Below are 10,557 nucleotides of genomic sequence, written 5' to 3' on the forward strand. Positions count from 1 at the left end.
TGACCCCACTCTGTCAATGTAACCCACCCAGGGAAGAACAGACTGACACCACACTGTCAATGTTACACACCCAGGGAAGAGCAGACTGACCCCACTCTGTCAATGTAACACACCCAGGGAAGAGCAGACTGAACTCACACTGTCATTGTATCACACCCAGGGAAGACCAGACTGACGCCACTCTGTCAATGTAACACACCCAGGGAAGATCAGACTGACCACACTCTGTCAATGTAACCCACCCAGGTAAAAAAAAACAGACTGAACCCACACTGTCAATGTAACACACCCAGGGAAAAGCACACTGAACTCACTCGGTCAATTACCACACCCAGTGAATAGCAGACTGACCTCACTCTATCAATGTAACACACTCAGGGAGCAACAGACTGACCCAATCTGTCAGTGTAACACACCCAGGGAAGAGCAGACTGACCCCACTCTGTCAATGTAACACACTCAGGGAAGAGCAGACTGACTGCAATCTGTCAATGTAACACACCCAGGGAAGACCAGACTGACCCCACTCTGTCAATGTAACCCACCCAGGGAAGATCAGACTGAACTCACTCTGTCAATGTAACACACCCAGGGAAGAACACACTGACCCCACTCAGTCATTGAATCACAACCAGCGAAGAGCAGACTGACCCCACTCTGTAATTGTAACCCACCCAGGGAAGACCAGACTGACCCCACTCTGTCAATATAACCCACCCAGGTAAATAAAAAACAGACTGAACCCACACTGTCAATGTAACACACCCAGGGAAGAGCAGACTGACCCCACTCTGTCAATGTAACACACCCAGGGAAGAGCAGACTGACCTCACACTGTCATTGTATCACACCCAGGGAAGATCAGACTGACCCCACTCTGTCAATGTAACACACCCAGGCAAGATCAGACTGACGCCACTCTGTCAATGTAACATACCCAGGGAAGAGCAGACTGACCGCAATCTGTCAATGTAACACACCCAGGTAAGAGCAGACTGACCACACTCTATCAAAGTAACACACCCAGGGAAGAGCAGACTGACCCGACTCTGCAAATTTAACACACCCAGGGAAGAGCAGACTGACCCCATTCTGTCAATGTAACACACCCATGGAAGAGCAGACTGACCCGACACTGTCATTGTAACCCACCCAGGGAAGACCAGACTGACACCACTCTGTCAATGTAACCCACCCAGGGAAGAGCAGACTGAACTCACACTGTCATTGTATCACACCCAGGGAAGACCAGACTGACGCCACTCTGTCAATGTAACACACCCAGGGAAGATCAGACTGACCACACTCTGTCAATGTAACCCACCCAGGTAAAAAAAAACAGACTGAACCCACACTGTCAATGTAACACACCCAGGGAAAAGCACACTGAACTCACTCGGTCAATTACCACACCCAGTGAATAGCAGACTGACCTCACTCTATCAATGTAACACACTCAGGGAGCAACAGACTGACCCAATCTGTCAGTGTAACACACCCAGGGAAGAGCAGACTGACCCCACTCTGTCAATGTAACACACTCAGGGAAGAGCAGACTGACTGCAATCTGTCAATGTAACACACCCAGGGAAGACCAGACTGACCCCACTCTGTCAATGTAACCCACCCAGGGAAGATCAGACTGAACTCACTCTGTCAATGTAACACACCCAGGGAAGAACACACTGACCCCACTCAGTCATTGAATCACAACCAGCGAAGAGCAGACTGACCCCACTCTGTAATTGTAACCCACCCAGGGAAGACCAGACTGACCCCACTCTGTCAATATAACCCACCCAGGTAAATAAAAAACAGACTGAACCCACACTGTAAATGTAACACACCCAGGGAAGAGCACACTGACCTCACTCGGTCAATTACCACACCCAGTGAATAGCAGACTGACCTCACTCTGTCAATGTAACACACTCAGGGAAGAACAGACTGACCCCACTCTGTCAGTGTAACACACCCAGGGAAGAGCAGACTGACCCCACTCTGTCAATGTAACACACCCAGGGAAGAGCAGACTGACTGCAATCTGTCAATGTAACACACACAGGGAAGACCAGACTGACCCCACTCTGTCAATGTAACACACCCAGGGAAGACCAGACTGACACCACAATGTCAATGTAACACACCCAGGGAAGAGCAGACTGACCCCACTCTGTCAGTGTAACAGACTCAGGGAAGAGCAGACTGACCCCACTCTATCAATGTAACACAACCAGGGAAGACCAGACTGACCCCACTCTGTCAATGTAACCAACCCAGGAAAGACCAGACTGACCCCATTCTGTCAATGTAACACACACAGGGAAGACCAGACTGATCCCACACTGTCAACGTAACATACCCAGGGAAGAGCAGACTGACCCCACTCTGTCAATGTAACACACCCAGGGAAGAGCAGACTGACCCCACTCTGTCAATGTAACACACACAGGAAAGACCTGTCTGACCAAACTCTGTCAATGTAACCCACACAGGGAAGAACAGACTGACCCCACTCTGTCAATGTAACAAACCCAGGGAAGAGCAGACTGACCCACTCTGTCATTGTAACCCACCCAGGGAAGACCAGACTGACCCCACTCTGTCAATGTAACCCACACAGGGAAGAACAGACTGACCCCACTCTGTCAATGTAACACACCCAGGGAAGAGCAGACTGACCCCACTCTGTCAATGTAACACACCCAGGGAAGAGCAGACTGACCTCACACTGTCATTGTATCACACCCAGGGAAGATCAGACTGACCCCACTCTGTCAATGTAACACACCCAGGCAAGATCAGACTGACGCCACTCTGTCAATGTAACATACCCAGGGAAGAGCAGACTGACCGCAATCTGTCAATGTAACACACCCAGGTAAGAGCAGACTGACCACACTCTATCAAAGTAACACACCCAGGGAAGAGCAGACTGACCCGACTCTGCAAATTTAACACACCCAGGGAAGAGCAGACTGACCCCATTCTGTCAATGTAACACACCCATGGAAGAGCAGACTGACCCGACACTGTCATTGTAACCCACCCAGGGAAGACCAGACTGACACCACTCTGTCAATGTAACCCACCCAGGGAAGATCAGACTGACCCCACTCTGTCATTGTAACCCACCCAGGGAAGACCAGACTGACCCCACTCTGTCAATGTAACCCACCCAGGTAAAAAAAAACAGACTGAACCCACACTGTCAATGTAACACACCCAGGGAAGAGCACACTGACCCCACAATGTCAATGTTACACAACCAGGGAAGACCAGACTGACCCCACTCTGTCAATGTAACCAACCCAGGGAAGACCAGACTGACCCCAGTCTGTCAATGTAACACACACAGGGAAGACCAGACTGATCCCACACTGTCAATGTAACATACCCAGGGAAGAGCAGACTGACCCCACTCTGTCAATGTAACACACCCAGGAAAGAGCAGACTGACCCCACTCTGTCAATGTAACACAACCAGGGAAGACCAGACTGACCCAACTCTGTCAATGTAACCCACACAGGGAAGAACAGACTGACCCCACTCTGTCAATGTAACACACCCAGGGAAGAGCAGACTGACCCACTCTGTCATTGTAACCCACCCAGGGAAGACCAGACTGACCCCACTCTGTCAATGTAACCCACCCAGGGAAGAACAGACTGACCCCACACTGTCAATGTAACACACCGAGGGTAGAGCAGACTGACCCCACTCTGTCAATGTAACACACAAAGGGAAGAGCAGACTGACCTCACTCGGTCAATTACCACACCCAGTGAATAGCAGACTGACCTCACTCTGTCAATGTAACACACTCAGGGAAGAACAGACTGACCCCACTCTGTCAATGTAACACACCCAGGGAAGAGCAGACTGACCCAACTCTGTCAATGTAACACACACAAGGAAGAGCAGACTGACCCGACTCTATCAATGTAACACAATCAGCGAAGACCAGACTGACCACACTCTGTCAATGTAACCCACCCAGGGCAGGGCAGACTGACCTCACTCTGTCAATGTAACACACACAGGGAAGACCAGACTGACCCCACTCTGTCAATGTAACCCACCCAGGGAAGATCAGACTGACCTCACTCTGTCAATGTAACACACACAGGGAAGAACAGACTGACCCCACTCTGTCAATGTAACACACCCAGGGAAGAGCAGACTGACCCACTCTGTCATTGTAACCCACCCAGGGAAGACCAGACTGACCCCACTCTGTCAATGTAACCCACCCAGGGAAGAACATACTGACCCCACACTGTCAATGTAACACACCCAGGGAAGAGCAGACTGACCCCAATCTGTCAATGTAACACACCCAGGGAAGAGCAGACTGACCTCACACTGTCATTGTATCACACCCAGGGAAGATCAGACTGACCCCACTCTGTCAATGTAACACACCCAGGCAAGATCAGTCTGACCCCACTCTGTCAATGTAACATACCCAGGGAAGAGCAGACTGACCGCAATCTGTCAATGTAACACACCCAGGCAAGAGCAGACTGACCACACTCTATCAAAGTAACACACCCAGGGAAGAATAGACAGACCCCACTCTGTCAATGTAACACAGCCAGGGAAGATCAGACTGACCCCACTCTGTCAATGTAACAGACCCAGGGAAGAGCAGACTGACATCACACTGTCAATGTAACACACCCAGGGAAGAGCAGACTGATCCCATTCTGTCAATGTAACACACACATGGAAGAGCAGACTGACCCCGCTCTGTCAATGTAACCCACCCATGGAAGATCAGACTGACCCCACTCTGTCAATGTAACCAACCCAGGAAAGACCAGACTGACCCAATTCTGTCAATGTAACACACACAGGGAAGACCAGACTGATCCCACACTGTCAATGTAACATACCCAGGGAAGAGCAGACTGACCCCACTCTGTCAATGTAACACACCCAGGGAAGAGCAGACTGACCCCACTCTGTCAATGTAACACACACAGGAAAGACCTGTCTGACCAAACTCTGTCAATGTAACCCACACAGGGAAGAACAGACTGACCCCACTCTGTCAATGTAACACACCCAGGGAAGAGCAGACTGACCCACTCTGTCATTGTAACCCACCCAGGGAAGACCAGACTGACCCCACTCTGTCAATGTAACCCACCCAGGGAAGAACAGACTGACCCCACTCTGTCAATGTAACACACCCAGGGAAGAGCAGACTGACCCCACTCTGTCAATGTAACACACCCAGGGAAGAGCAGACTGACCTCACACTGTCATTGTATCACACCCAGGGAAGATCAGACTGACCCCACTCTGTCAATGTGACACACCCAGGCAAGATCAGACTGACCCCACTCTGTCAATGTAACATACCCAGGGAAGAGCATACTGACCGCAATCTGTCAATGTAACACACCCAGGTAAGAGCAGACTGACCACACTCTATCAAAGTAACACACCCAGGGAAGAGCAGACTGACCCTACTCTGCAAATTTAACACACCCAGGGAAGAGCAGACTGACCCCATTCTGTCAATGTAACACACCCATGGAAGAGCAGACTGACCCCACTCTGTCAATGTAACCCACCCAGGTAAAAAAAAACAGACTGAACTCACACTGTCAATGTAACACACCCAGGGAAGAGCACACTGACCCCACAATGTCAATGTTACACACCCAGGGAAGAGCAGACTGACCCCACTCTGTCAGTGTAACACACTCAGGGAAGAGCAGACTGACCCCACTCTGTCAATGTAACACAACCAGGGAAGACCAGACTGACCCCACTCTGTCAATGTAACCAACCCAGGGAAGACCAGACTGACCCCAGTCTGTCAATGTAACACACACAGGGAAGACCAGACTGATCCCACACTGTCAATGTAACATACCCAGGGAAGAGCAGACTGACCCCACTCTGTCAACGTAACACACCCAGGGAAGAGCAGACTGACCCCACTCTGTCAATGTAACACAACCAGGGAAGACCAGACTGACCCAACTCTGTCAATGTAACCCACACAGGGAAGAACAGACTGACCCCACTCTGTCAATGTAACACACCCAGGGAAGAGCAGACTGACCCACTCTGTCATTGTAACCCACCCAGGGAAGACCAGACTGACCCCACTCTGTCAATGTAACCCACCCAGGGAAGAACAGACTGACCCCACACTGTCAATGTAACACACCGAGGGTAGAGCAGACTGACCCCACTCTGTCAATGTAACACACCCAGGGAAGAGCAGACTGACCTCACTCGGTCAATTACCACACCCAGTGAATAGCAGACTGACCTCACTCTGTCAATGTAACACACTCAGGGAAGAACAGACTGACCCCACTCTGTCAGTGTAACACACCCAGGGAAGAGCAGACTGACCCCACTCTGTCAATGTAACACACCCAGGGAAGACCAGACTGACACCACAATGTCAATGTAACACACCCAGGGAAAAGCAGACTGACCCCACTCTGTCAGTGTACAGACTCAGGGAAGAGCAGACTGACCCCACTCTATCAATGTAACACAACCAGGGAAGACCAGACTGACCCCACTCTGTCAATGTAACCAACCCAGGGAAGACCAGACTGACCCCACTCTGTCAATGTAACACACACAGGGAAGACCAGACTGACCCCACTCTGTCAATGTAACACACCCAGGGAAGAGCAGACTGACCCAACTCTGTCAATGTAACACACACAAGGAAGTGCAGACTGACCCGACTCTATCAATGTAACACAACCAGGGAAGACCAGACTGACCACACTCTGTCAATGTAACCCACCCAGGGCAGGGCAGACTGACCTCACTCTGTCAATGTAACACACACAGGGAAGACCAGACTGACCCCACTCTGTCAATGTAACCCACCCAGGGAAGATCAGACTGACCTCACTCTGTCAATGTAACACAACCAGGGAAGAAAACACTGACCCCACGCAGTCATTGAATCACAACCAGCGAAGAGCAGACTGACCCCACTCTGTCATTGTAACCCACCCAGGGAAGACCAGACTGACCCCACTCTGTCAATGTAACCCACCCAGGTCAAAAAAAAACAGACTGAACCCACACTGTCAATGTAACACACCCAGGGAAGAGCACACTGACCTCACTCGGTCAATTACCACACCCAGTGAATAGCAGACTGACATCACTCTGTCAATGTAACACACTCAGGGAAGAACAGACTGACCCAACTCTGTCAGTGTAACACACCCAGGGAAGAGCAGACTGACCCCACTCTGTCAATGTAGCACACCCAGAGAAGAGCAGACTGACTGCAATCTGTCAATGTAACACACCCAGGGAGGACCAGACTGACCCCACTCTGTCAATGTAACACACCCAGGGAAGACCAGACTGACCCCACAATGTCAATGTAACACAGCCAGGGAAGAGCAGACTGACCCCACTCTGTCAGTGTAACACACACAGGTAAGAGCAGACTGACCCCACTCTGTCAATGTAACACAACCAGGGAAGACCAGACTGACCGCACTCTGTCAATGTAACCAACCCAGGGAAGACCAGACTGATCCCACACTGTCAATGTAACACACCCATGGAAGAGCAGACTGACCCCACTCTGTCAATGTAACCCACCCAGGTAAAAAAAAACAGACTGAACCCACACTGTCAATGTAACACACCCAGGGAAGAGCACACTGACCCCACAATGTCAATGTTACACACCCAGGGACGAGCAGACTGACCCCACTCTGTCAGTGTAACACACTCAGGGAAGAGCAGACTGACCCCACTCTGTAAATGTAACACAACCAGGGAAGACCAGACTGACCCCACTCTGTCAATGTAACACACCCAGGGAAGACCAGACTGACCCCAGTCTGTCAATGTAACACACACAGGGAAGACCAGACTGATCCCACACTGTCAATGTAACATACCCAGGGAAGAGCAGACTGACCCCACTCTGTCAATGTAACACACCCAGGAAAGAGCAGACTGACCCCACTCTGTCAATGTAACACAACCAGGGAAGACCAGACTGACCCAACTCTGTCAATGTAACCCACACAGGGAAGAACAGACTGACCCCACTCTGTCAATGTAACACACCCAGGGAAGAGCAGACTGACCCACTCTGTCATTGTAACCCACCCAGGGAAGACCAGACTGACCCCACTCTGTCAATGTAACCCAACCAGGGAAGAACAGACTGACCCCACACTGTCAATGTAACACACCGAGGGTAGAGCAGACTGACCCCACTCTGTCAATGTAACACACAAAGGGAAGAGCAGACTGACCTCACTCGGTCAATTACCACACCCAGTGAATAGCAGACTGACCTCACTCTGTCAATGTAACACACTCAGGGAAGAACAGACTGACCCCACTCTGTCAATGTAACACACCCAGGGAAGAGCAGACTGACCTCACTCTGTCAATGTAACACACTCAGGGAAGAACAGACTGACCCCACTCTGTCAATGTAACACAACCAGGGAAGACCAGACTGACCACACTCTGTCAATGTAACCCACCCAGGGCAGGGCAGACTGACCTCACTCTGTCAATGTAACACACACAGGGAAGACCAGACTGACCCCACTCTGTCAATGTAACCCACCCAGGGAAGATCAGACTGACCTCACTCTGTCAATGTAACACACACAGGGAAGAACAGACTGACCCCACTCTGTCAATGTAACACACCCATGGAAGAGCAGACTGACCCACTCTGTCATTGTAACCCACCCAGGGAAGACCAGACTGACCCCACTCTGTCAATGTAACCCACCCAGGGAAGAACAGACTGACCCCACACTGTCAATGTAACACACCCAGGGAAGAGCAGACTGACCCCAATCTGTCAATGTAACACACCCAGGGAAGAGCAGACTGACCTCACACTGTCATTGTATCACACCCAGGGAAGATCAGACTGACCCCACTCTGTCAATGTAACACACCCAGGCAAGATCAGTCTGACCCCACTCTGTCAATGTAACATACCCAGGGAAGAGCAGACTGACCCCATTCTGTCAATGTAACACACCCATGGAAGAGCAGACTGACCCGACACTGTCATTGTAACCCACCCAGGGAAGACCAGACTGACTCCACTCTGTCAATGTAACCCACCCAGGGAAGATCAGACTGACCCCACTCTGTCAATGTAACATACCCAGGGAAGAGCAGACTGACCGCAATCTGTCAATGTAACACACCCAGGCAAGAGCAGACTGACCACACTCTATCAAAGTAACACACCCAGGGAAGAATAGACAGACCCCACTCTGTCAATGTAACACAGCCAGGGAAGATCAGACTGACCCCACTCTGTCAATGTAACACACACAGGAAAGACCTGTCTGACCAAACTCTGTCAATGTAACCCCCACAGGGAAGAACAGACTGACCCCACTCTGTCAATGTAACCAACCCAGGAAAGACCAGACTGACCCCATTCTGTCAATGTAACACACACAGGGAAGACCAGACTGATCCCACACTGTCAATGTAACATACCCAGGGAAGAGCAGACTGACCCCACTCTGTCAATGTAACACACCCAGGGAAGAGCAGACTGACCCCACTCTGTCAATGTAACACACACAGGAAAGACCTGTCTGACCAAACTCTGTCAATGTAACCCCCACAGGGAAGAACAGACTGACCCCACTCTGTCAATGTAACCCACCCATGGAAGATCAGACTGACCCCACTCTGTCAATGTAACACACACAGGGAAGACCAGACTGATCCCACACTGTCAATGTAACATACCCAGGGAAGAGCAGACTGACCCCACTCTGTCAATGTAACACACCCAGGGAAGAGCAGACTGACCCCACTCTGTCAATGTAACACACACAGGAAAGACCTGTCTGACCAAACTCTGTCAATGTAACCCCCACAGGGAAGAACAGACTGACCCCACTCTGTCAATGTAACACACCCAGGGAAGTGCAGACTGACCCACTCTGTCATTGTAACCCACCCAGGGAAGACCAGACTGACCCCACTCTGTCAATGTAACCCACCCAGGGAAGAACAGACTGACCCCACTCTGTCAATGTAACACACCCAGGGAAGAGCAGACTGACCCCACTCTGTCAATGTAACACACCCAGGGAAGAGCAGACTGACCTCACACTGTCATTGTATCACACCCAGGGAAGATCAGACTGACCCCACTCTGTCAATGTAACACACCCAGGCAAGATCAGACTGACCCCACTCTGTCAATGTAACATACCCAGGGAAGAGCAGACTGACCGCAATCTGTCAATGTAACACACCCAGGTAAGAGCAGACTGACCACACTCTATCAAAGTAACACACCCAGGGAAGAGCAGACTGACCCTACTCTGCAAATTTAACACACCCAGGGAAGAGCAGACTGACCCCATTCTGTCAATGTAACACACCCATGGAAGAGCAGACTGACCCGACACTGTCATTGTAACCCACCCAGGGAAGACCAGACTGACACCACTCTGTCAATGTAACCCACCCAGGGAAGATCAGACTGACCTCACTCTGTCAATGTAACACACCCAGGGAAGAACACACTGACC

Source organism: Chiloscyllium punctatum, chromosome 52 (genome assembly GCF_047496795.1).
Source record: "Chiloscyllium punctatum isolate Juve2018m chromosome 52, sChiPun1.3, whole genome shotgun sequence".
NCBI lineage: Eukaryota > Metazoa > Chordata > Chondrichthyes > Orectolobiformes > Hemiscylliidae > Chiloscyllium > Chiloscyllium punctatum.